Here is an 11,798-nt window from a genome sequence, read left to right on the forward strand (position 1 = left end):
GAACACCCGGCACTCCGCGGCGCGTCTGCAGAGAGCCCGCATAGCACAATCAGGCCAATAAACCACCGAGCGACGCTTGTGTGTTAAAACCGGGCTGGAACCCACGCCAATAAACACTTTGATACGCTGGGTAGTCAATACATTCATTTTCTTGCGAGTCAAATACAAGAAAAGCTCTGGATAGTATGATTTGGAAGAACCTCCTCTGAATTCACTTACACATATCACAGGAGCAGCTTACAAGAGCTACCTTTTGAAGTTCAACTTAAGCAGTGACGGTGAGGTTTTGACTGAAGTTTTACGGCATTAGAAACAGCAGCCATGCATTGTGCAGGGCTTGAAGGAGATGGGATCCGTTCCCTTTCAGTGGGACAGCACGGGAAGTCATATATCTGCAAGTCCACCTCCAGCACCATGCCTCCACTCACCATTCATGGGGAGTATTTTCGCATAGAGCGCAAGGCCTTTTCATAAATCCTCTCTCTCCTCCTTGGCCTTGGAGAGAGGAGATGCTTCTCATAAGCCCAAAACCACAAGAGCCCTACAGCGGTGTAACAATGTTAGACTTTAATGCTTGGCTGTCACCCGACTCTCCTTACACTTTCACCCGGTGTAGTGCATCACCACAGTGACAATACAGAGGGACAGCTTTACTCTCTCGGCCATTAGTTCTAATCAGTGTCATACAATGAAATATGGCACAACTGAAGCTATCAGTTGTTCCCTCGGGTTACCTGCCCCTTTCCCAAGATCAATTCCACCACCACAGAGGCAGTAACCGCACCTCGTGGTCTGGGTCAGCTGGGAAGTCTTCCTGTATCTGGAGTTTTAAAGGATTTCTGGAAGGCGGCTTATTTATAGGCACATGGTTAATGAGGGAAGCACAAAAACAGATCAGAAAGAAGGGAGAGGGTGAGAGGAATGCAACGGCAGAACGCCTTTTCAAATATCTGGCCTTTGATCAACACAACACATGACAAAGGACCGCGGACCGGCAATAGTAAAATATTTATGGGTCTATGGAAAAGAAAATCTTGAAAAATTAATTACAGCACCAACAACTGTTTCCTTATTACTGTAATAAATGTGTCATCTATGCGCCTTATTTACGCTAAATGTATAATGACCAGGGTTGGGGAGTAACGAAATACATCTAACGGCGTTAGGTATTTAAAATACAAAATATGAGTAACTGTATTCCGTTACAGTTACCATTTAAATCCATTGATAGGCAACTCTGGGATGCATCTCCCATATGCCCCTCACGGGAATAAAAAAAGAAGAAAAAAGCGCGCAGCCCGCCTGACTCACAAGACAGACTGGAGCGTGAGACAGAAAACAACCAGCGCAACGCCTTTATGTCATGGAAATACCGCGACCATTTTACTTTCAAATTTGGCAAAGGTGGCAACATAACTGTACAATGCAAGCTGTGTTTGCCAACAAAGAAACTGCTATCCGTTTCAAAAGAGTCGACCTCTAACCTGAAGAAGCATCTCTTTTTCATTATTTAAGCTAATATTGATCGCTAGCTAGCTATCTTACATAGTATGGGTGCACTGGATTAGCTATTCAGCTGGCTAGGCTAGTAAGCTCGTAGGTATAGTATTAAAGCTAGCTAGCTAACGAGTAGATACAGTGACAAAACAAGTGAAATTTCACACGTTCAAAACTGCGATTACTCCAAAAAATTTTACACTACGCATATTATACATTAAACTGTTAAGCTACTCCTTTCTCACTCATAATTTATTTAGGGTGGCTTGTGCCTTTTCTAACTCATGTTTTCATGTAATGTACAGTTTTTGAATTACCATTTACAATTCTGAAATGCCCATAGACTTAACATGGGGGTGCCAAAATGTTAGCCACGACAGTGTTAAGCGAACATTCTAAAAATAACCGTTCAGAACCGTCGGATGAATTATACTGGTGCACGTCCTTATAAAACTTTTGTAAAATGCTTTAAATGTTTTTTTTTTTTCCATGTGAAATGTTATCATAATTAAAAAAAATATAGACTATTTTATGTATTGCAGTAAAAAAATCACTCAAGTTTAGCTATTTAGATTTTGACATCACTTGGACATAGTTCGTGAGAATTACCCAACCAGTATATGCCACATTCACACCTTTACTTACATACTTTTAAAAATTAAAAGCACAGTGTTCAGAAAGTAATCCAAAGTATTTAGATTACATTACTTACTTTGAGCAATCTAACAGAATACGTTACAAATTACATTTTAGGGCAAGTATTCTGTAATCTGTAGTGGAATACATATTAAAAGTAACCCTCCCAACCCTGATAATGACTAAATGTTGCTCTGTCTGATGCCAAGGTAGAGCTTGGACTACCTACTAAAATTGCAACATAAATCAATGAGTCCGACTTGGAATCCTTTTGTTCAAAAAATAACCCCCAGTCCTGTTTCTGTAGGATATCACAGAAACCATGTACAGGCAAGGAAGTTCTTGCATCAGATGGATTCCCAGATTTGTTCTTGGTTGCCAGTCCTGAATCCCACATTGTGGCATATATGGAGATTGGCTGAACTTTTAAAATCAACAAAATTTTCACTGGCTTAACTTTACAAAGGCATCCACTTGTTAATTAGGTACGATTGTACATACTCACACGGGATGGCTGAAAATGTTAGGACTTCCCCTAAATCCCGAGAAGAATAAAGTTTCAAGATTCCTGAAAATCAGAATCTGGTCATCTGAAATCCATTTCAAATTTAACTAACTTTTATAAACAAACTTGTGACATTTCTGGTGAACAAATGTTCCTGCATTGACATACTAAAGTTGTAAATGACACAAATCCCATTTTATTGCAATTTTATTGAGCGAGTTTGAATGTGTCTCTGTCAACAGTGTTGTAATGTATTACCACAATCACTGTGTGTTGCTGTTTTTATTTCTGAATCTCACACCACTCTCTGGTAAATGAGATGTTCTGTCTCAAGAGGTTCATCCTGTTGAAATATTTCAAAACAAAACAAAATAAACAACAAGTGAATATTTGGAAAAGAATGGCAGACTACCACACACCACTTTCAGCACCCTCTTATATTGTCCAATAAAACAGTTCTGATCACATCTTTCCCGTGATTCTCTTTGTTCAACATCCAAACTCCAACAGTCACATTTCCAAGGGAGAGTATGCATGCGTGTTTTTTGTCTTCATTCTACCACGAGTGAAATATTTCCAATGATACATTACAACAGCGCCACACAAAAAGGAGAAAATATTCAAATAGCTTCAATGAGTTTCCACTGAGGTAATTGTTCAGAATAAATAAAATTGCCCTCTTTTCCATGAAATCAGCAGCCCAGTCCCACATTGAAGAGAGTCAGGAGCCAAGAGCGTTTCTGTTAACGCTCTGCGTTTTAGCCCCCCTCGGTAATCTCCACATTCTCTTTCGGCAGCGGGCTGAGAAGTGCGAGACAGAGGCGAGTCTTAAGACATAAATCCCTTTTTTATGTACATCAGCTTTCTTTAAGAGAAAAGACATGTTGCTGGGCTTAGGTGGAACCGACGGTGAGTCAGAGCCGTGCCTGCAACAGGAACACGAGGGCTTTTCCCCTCTTTGAACCCGGGCCGCTCGCTGACACAGGCAAGCGAGAAGGGTCTGCTGAAACAGTTTAAAGATTTAATGACCCATGTGGATTCAGAAATGATTAATGCCTGCTCTCGGAGGGCCGCTTGTCCACTAGATTTGCTCGGAGGGGAGGACAGGTTTTGACACGACAGCAATTTGTAAGTGCGCACAGTTGAATGTAATGCACAGTGGCTACACCGAATTAGTCCTAAAGTAACCCAATTAGAAAACTAAAAGAATGTGACAACGTGTTCAGCCCAGTGCCACATTAATGTCCGTAAGCGTGTCAGTCCCCGAATTTGGAAGCACTAAGCTAATGATTACTTGAAAAAGTGTAACACTGCACCAAATTGTGTTTTTTTTTTTTTTTTTTTACATTTTTTTTCCACCTAATCTTTGCAAGACCAAGCCAGACACAATTCAAATAACGTCCAACAGTTTGGGGCACCTCACTTGCTTTCACTTCAGCAGTTCAATTCAATTAAGAGCTGAAGTCTGGTGATTACATCAATTAACAGCATACACATAAAGGTATTACCATGCACCAATGCATACAATCTAAAATGGGACCGATGCAGAGCTGACAGAGCTGACAGAGTCAAAGTTGACAGGCCTTATATAGACAGTAAAAACAGCACTCTTCAGCTGCCCCCTCTGCAGCCAGCTGCTCTCTCGCCTCAGTAATGGACAGGGCCTAACTGGATTGAGCCCTGACCTGAAATGTAAATAACAGCTGGATTTACTGTAGAACAAAACCACAGCTGGTGCTGGAACATCTGGGCTGACAGACAGAAGTGGGATTGAGGCTTTTTATTTCGCCCTTGTCGGGTTCTCTCTGCTGCACTTCCAGAGCACAAAGCCATTTTCACACAGACATAACAAATTAAGTCGCTGGATGGAAAATGAAACCCAATCTCTCTGCAGTTTTTTTCTTAATCAAGAATCAATCATTTAAAACCATGCCTACACGGGATCTTCAAGGTCGTAATTTACCACATGGATTATGAAGCCAGTATTTATTCCTTTCTCTTGGCACGTCAGAAACGCTAATGCTGGCGGCAAAAATCGTGAGCTAAAATTAGTCAAATTGACAACATTTAAAAGTTTTAGTGAAATGAAGAACCTACTTATTTAAAGGCATAGTTTCAAACTAACGTTAATTAAAGGGGTAAAGAGAGAGAGCCTGATTGCAGGTAACATTCAAGTATTTATGTACTGAAACAACATTGGCCCCTGAACTGTTTTCTCCTACCTAATTAACACAAGTCTGGTAATTATGCTCACAGCTCATGAGTATATAGACAGAGGGTAATGTTTAGACATCCCATGGGGACTGCGAAGGTACACATTTCAAAATCATGTGTCCCCCCCCAAAACATTTTGGAACCAAATTCCAGACAGGAGCTGAGTAGTTAATGGCTCTGTCACTGACAGTTTGCAAGGGTATTTCTGGCACGGTCTGAAACAATACCCTCACAGAATGCGAAACGTGTGCAGACATATTCCTGGGAAACTGTAGACACACACACAGATAGCGTAAAAAAAGCCATCGGTGACCCTGCCTGTCATAAACAAGCTTTTCCATTACTAAGATGTTTAACACACGATACCGCTCGTAAAATGTGTTGCCAGTTGGTATGTGCCGCTCCAGTCTCCGTCGGCATCACAACAAAACCTGTCATTTGTATTCAGAGACGACCTCACTCGCACACACACCGCCTCCGGCAGCACCTGTGTGGCTTTCAGAGGTGTGGGATCACGTCATTTGTAATTCAATTAAGTCTACCTTTTAATGGTGACTGTGTTTCACCACCTCCTTAAATGAACTGTATTTAAAGGTTACGCCTCCTTGCGAGAAATATGTCTTTTTAAGTGGAGAATGTGCAACATTCCCAGTGCTCACACAGCAAACACATTCCCAATGCATGCACAAACATGGACGATAATTCATCTCTTTCTGCCCCAAAGACAAAATCAGTCTCATCATACAGATATGAAGTGAAACAAATCTCCACCCTAGGCTTTTATTCCACTTGATCTGCCCACACAACTGAAATCGAATCAGACGATTCCATAGGACTCAGGGCAGAACAATGACCTGAAAGTGTACAGCTACAGAGAGCAGAGAGCTAGCTGTTGTTTTCACCCAACACAGTTCAGTTCACGACTCACAAATGACCCATTCATAAATCCACTGCCGAAGCCATTGATGAAATGCTTTAAAGACCCCTCCATGAATCTAGATGGCACTCATTCTTCAGATTCAGCCCGTGACAAGTGATGGAACCACATGACCGTCTGCGTGATTTATGTTTTTTTATAATGGTCAGGGGTCCGTCAGTAAAAGGCAACAAATCACTGAATTTGGAAAGGGCATTTCTCCTGGGATCTGAATCTCCACTCTTGACAAAAAAAACAACAATAAAAAACACATAATTGCTAGGCAAGTTTTCACATTGGGCCAAAGTGTAAACCGCAGCGGAGGTCAGCAGTGGGACTGTGAATCTCTATGGCAGACAAAGCCTATGAGGAGAGAGACACAGAGAGAGAGCGGAGGCCACACTCGGTCACCCGCCCACGGGCCAAACACCACTGTCAGCTGCTCGCTGCGTTTTCCTGCGGCCTGGGGTAAAAAAGAGGAGAGCTGCCGAAACCGACGCATGCTGCTTTTTATTAAGCAAGCCGCCGGGTGACCTGAGTGCGTGCCGGTTCCTCGAGATGCTTCTCCATTATCTCCATTATATAGGGGGGCGGCGGATGAAAGGGCTGGCCCCCCAGCGGCTCTGCGCTTTAAACCAAATCTGCCTCAGATGCATTCTGACGGGAGTTTAATTGTACGTGATACAGGCGGGCCTTTCTCTTTCACATCTAAAACAGATTGCTTCTCCCCGGGGAGCGGATTATTGCACAAGAGAGTTGACAAGGCAGGGACAGTGAGGCTCTGAGGGGGGAGCAGGGGGGGTGGGGGGACGGGGGGACAGGACACGGCATGACGGTAGGCAGCCCTCTGACCCCCATTCAGCGACCACAACAAGGCGGCCTCCGCCCGGAGACCTGCCTCCCCTCTCCCCAGCTCACCCCGCTCTTCGCTCCTTCTGCCCGCAGACACCGCCCACTGCAGTGTGTCACAGTGGGAGGAGCCACAGATGCCCTTCTGCTTCAGGGCTCTTCTTGGCTCTCTGCAAAGCTCATGACAGATGTTCCCCCAACTCAAAAAAAAAAAAGTTTCGATAGCCAGAAGTACCAAAAAGATAATTAGGTGCCATTCCTCTTTTCACTGGCCGCTGCGTTATGAATGAAAAGGTTGATGACACGAGATGGTTTGCACGGGAAAAACTGGAGCTGCAAATTTTGAGTTGCGTTTCAAGCGGGTACAAGCCTTGCAATGATCTGCATGACTGAGGTTTATATGTTCACCCATGATGAAGTGTGATACTTCTGAGCTTGCTGCACGCATTCTCACGAAGAACCAATTTAGTAGCAGCTGACAGGATTGAACAGCAATTTCACACAAGGACTTGATCTAATGTTTGTCGGTGATGACCTCAGATGCACTGGTGTGTGACTGGACAAACACTGGGGGGTGCTATTGTGACCTTGAGAAATTAAAACAAAAAAAATAATAAAAAGGTAATGGGTGAATACCCCCTTCTGCAGTAACTGTGTAGGTATTACAGCAAAAGAATCCCTCCAACCCCCCAAAAAAACACGCCCTCAAATCCCCCCCACAATTTCTGTTGCACATTATACCTGCTTTATAATGCAACGTTAGAACCAACAATACTAAAAACATCTGATCTTTCACTGATCCTTTTTAATTACATATACATGAAATCACATTTCTGGGATGTCTATTTATCACACTGTCAAACAAAGTGCCTTTCACTGAATTCCCTTGTAAACGTGACTCTCTCCAGCACTTCAAAAGCCTGGGTACTGGGTCTTTAGAGGGACACTGTTACAAAGATGAAGATTCATAGCAATGTGAGCACCGTCTACAGACGAATCATTCTTAAACTTACACAAAGGGGAGAGAGATAAGAGCAGCCACCATGCGGGACAGAGAAACCATCAGTGGCACCTCTGTGTGGGAGTGATACAAACTAGGCTGGTAGGTTACCAAAACAAATCTGAGGGAAATCAATAAACCCTCCTGGCCTTTCAAACAATGCACGTCAATGTTTTGCCCAATTCACTGCCAAACGCCTGACACTTAAGAAACTGATTTGTCTGACACTGCAGAGGCAGTAACACTGTGCCGGGCTGAAAGCATTGGGGGGGGGGGGGGGGGGGGGTTTCTATAAACATCCGTGAATGGTTACCTCCAACCTTTCTCAGTGAAAAGCTCCAGGAATACGGTTAAACACTGCTTCCCAATCCCCGTAGCAAGAAACCTGTTTTTCATTTAAGTTCATAAATGAATGCAAATGGCAAGGGCAGAACACACGTTCTAAAACTTCCATGTGGACAATGTTTGCCAGCAAACAGAAAACACTCACAGCATGCGTATTCATGTGCATGCAGGTTATTAATTCATCCTTGTTCCATGCTCTTGACAGTTTAACACACTCACAAACACACACACACACACACACACACACACACACACACACACACACACACACACACTCGTAAATGTATTCTTGAGGACATGCAACCGGAGACAGATCCATTGTGAACACAAATGCTGCTTAGGCGGCAACAGCAAACACACACATGCACATGAATGTATTTGTGAGGACGCGCAAACCGGAGACAGGTTCGAGGTGAACTCAGACTTGCACTTCAGACCCGTCTAATGCATGTATTAACAGCTAAAACCCCGCGCGCTCTCCCAGAGGGTTAGCGATGCAAACGCGCTGCCGTTCTCAGCGGCTGGATCTCCGCACCGGCTCCCCGGTCTGCGCTGTGTTCCTTCTGCATGAATAATACTTCCTCTTTATTATTACAAGTTCCAGCGCTGGCTCGCACTCTTGCAGCGCAGCTAGTCTCAAGTTAAAAAATCTAATGATGACAAAACAGCTACTGGAATAATATTTGCTTTGGCAGGGCCTGCCTGGAATTTCAACTTATTTGTAGCAGCTGCTGCTATTGTTTACATACAGCGATGCAAAACGGGTGTAAGGTCCCGTTCCCGCGAATGCGCCTGGCGACCGCTGCAGGACTTGCCCTCGATGCACTCTGTGCAGGATTGCGCACGGTGTGGGAACGCGAGCGAAAATCCGAAGCCCTTCTTTCACATTTCGCGCTAACAGTGCCTGGTGCAACCAATTCCAAACTGCAGCCAACTTCTGGCTGGAAGCGGCACCTTGGCATAAGCTTGCCATTTAGAAAAAAGTAGGTCATGAACGGTGCTCTTGCCGAGGTACCGGTTCAGTAACTGGGCATGGAAGGGACCCTGCGCATAAGCTAGTCCAAATCATTTTAAGCTACTGAGGAAAGTCGGCAAAAAATGATTTCCTTGCAATGTGAAACCAAGGGCATCTAAAACAAAACAAACTGAAAAACTTCTATAAGTTACAAAATTTGAGAGTGGTCTCACATGAATGGGAAACTCAAGAAGCTTGCAGAAATGAGCATTTGGGACATCAGAGCTCACAGAGCTGTGCGCTTCAGATGCCAACAGTTCGCCACCACATGTGTTCCCTATAAATACAGAGAGGAAAACTCTGCTGGACGAAAGCCGCGCTGATGCATGCTGCAGTCTGATGCTGCTAGATGTCAAACGGTCAAGACTGCGTAGGTATACATCAAACATCAGTTTTAAAATAAAACGTTAGGGAGCTGTGATATATAATCAGTTTCATGCTTGTATCACAGATGTAGCACATGTGCAACGAGAAAACCCTGTGACTGTTAATCAGAAGTGACTGCTATCAATGATAGACCTAAGGCACCTTCCCAACCATGAGAATACACTGGTAGCCCAAGATAAGTTCCCAACTGCTGATGAAGCTGGATTTCACAATGAACAATGAACTAAAACTAAAACAAGCACTTTCCTCAGGACACGAGTTTGTAAGTGATTATCCTCCACCAAAAATCTGTTACAGTACTGTTAAAGTATTAACTATATCATGGTCTTTCACCGAGATTACAAATCACATTGTCCTTTCTCTTCCCCAATAAATCTAAAACACATCATATATCCCTATGCACAATGGGTATTTGGATATGTTATTCCCCCCACATACTTTTGGAGCTGTGTTACATTAACACAGCATAGACAGACGAAGCAGGTTAATAGATTTCAACACAGTTTGCACGATTCTGGCTTTACAGAACTCCTTTTTTTTCCTTGGCACAATCTTATTTACTTTACCCCTACAGCTGTACAATCTACTTTGCAAACACCTCACAGAGTATACATTGCTTTGAGAGGTGTATAAATAATATACATCATATTCCCACTCCATTGGCAAGTCTCACTGCTCACTTCAGTGGAGTTAAATAGTTGAACTGAGACATAAATTCTGACTTCCCCAAGGGTACATTGCAGCTTTGACAGTTTATCCGGAAGATGTTCTTCAACAGCACATTTATTTAGTATGGAGACACATTAAGCCAAGAGTGGTAACTTAGAAATAGAAAAGATTGATGCATTTACATGACCAAAATGCTTCACTGAATTCCATACATTTTGCTGCCAACCAGCATACATGTTATTATCCTGTGCTACAAATTACTAATAAGAGAGAGTGCTGATTGCATTAAACACCAGCACTGTTGGTAATTTCTTACTACAGACACATGGCAAATATTTAGAGTACATTGAAAAAAAAAACATGTAAGACATAATTATTCTACAAACATTGAAACAGTCACTTCTGACGACATAAAACAATCTTTCATCCACTTGTGTTTAGACACAGTTGGTGTTTTCTGCAATCCGGACTAGTTTGGTTTGATTTTTCCTACAAATTACAAAAAAATTTTAACAAGTAGTTGCATGTGTGGAAGAGAGCACCATATGTGTGGAATGTGCACACTCTAATCCCCAAAGTCCCAAGAATTTAAAAACCAAAATAAATCCAGTCACTCAGGAGAGCAACGTTATGAAGCTACACAAATGAGTTTGTGTTTGTGGAAGTGGCATCAGGTCTGTATTGCGCAGGAATCCTGTATCTTCAACAAAGCTGTCCCAGTGGTTGCTGAGCACTGGTTTTACAACAGTGTGAACTGAGGCATTTATCTCCACTAAGTTAAATAATCAGCTTTTCATGATAACTTTTGAATGTGGATGCATGCAATGCTACTGCTCAAAGGTTTGGGGAAAAAAAAACAAACTGAGAAACTGGGAAAGGAAAAAAAAGTTTTACACTACCTGAAATCAGGGAGAGAACTCCTCTGGTAGAAGAAAAGGATTCCTCCTTGTTTCCTCACTTCTTCCTCTCATAAAGGTTGGTTCTTGAGGACCACACAGCTCCTGGAAGACAACCTTCCTTCTCTAATCCTTTCTCCAATGTGATGACACACACTAACCCCAACCATCTGTTGAAACACGTCCTCAAGCACTCAGCACAGTGGTGTGTCAAGACTAACTACCCAATCCAATCACAGAGACTGCTGGGTGGCTCTTCAGAGGCAGGAGGCAGGGACAAGGACACAGGGAAACACTAGCAGACGTTTGAAAACTCCGGGCACGGTAACCTGAGATTCAGAGAAAGAGAGAGAGAGAGAGAGAGGAAGAGAGGGGAGAGATACGGGGAGGGAGGGAGAGAGACAGAGAGAGGAGGGAGGGAGTGAGGGGAAAAGGGAGGGAGAGAGAGAGAGAGAGAAATAATTCCTAAAAAAAAGAAGAAAGGGAGGAGGTGCCGGGGGAGAGTGGAGAGGGAGTGGATTATGCCTGCTGACCAGCTATGTTACTCCTCACAACACCCTAAGATCCCAAAAGCACCCGAGGACGCACGCTGAGAGAAGCACACAAGCCGAAGGGTAGCCTCGTGTTTCCCCTTATGCCTTGTGCTGGGAGCCGGGGAGGGGGGGGGGGCTGCCCAATCCCCACCTCTCGCACTGCTGAAAGAGTAACAATTCAGCAAAGTATGTGGCAGAGCCATTTGAATGAATCTCCTAAAACAAAGCGCTGGCTCTACAGCGGGCTGCCGTTTGCACTAAACTGTCACATCTGCAGCTGGGTCAGCACCAGCTACACAGCCCACACCTCCCTGTGATAAATCTCCTCACTCCCTC

General features: G+C 43.6%; 1 protein-coding gene across 2 annotated transcripts in view; it reads right to left on the reverse strand.

Moving 5' to 3' along the window:
- The window catches only part of sulf1 (sulfatase 1), a 46,164-nt gene extending 35,088 nt beyond the window's left edge, over window positions 1–11,076 (reverse strand). For both annotated transcript variants that reach the window (XM_036521073.1, XM_036521071.1), the window contains exon 1: window positions 10,933–11,076. The gene's annotated coding sequence lies outside the window, so the exon portion shown is untranslated. The remainder of the gene's footprint in view (window positions 1–10,932) is intronic.
- Between the last annotated feature and the right edge of the window lie 722 nt (window positions 11,077–11,798).

Source organism: Megalops cyprinoides, chromosome 2 (genome assembly GCF_013368585.1).
Source record: "Megalops cyprinoides isolate fMegCyp1 chromosome 2, fMegCyp1.pri, whole genome shotgun sequence".
Taxonomy (NCBI): domain Eukaryota; kingdom Metazoa; phylum Chordata; class Actinopteri; order Elopiformes; family Megalopidae; genus Megalops; species Megalops cyprinoides.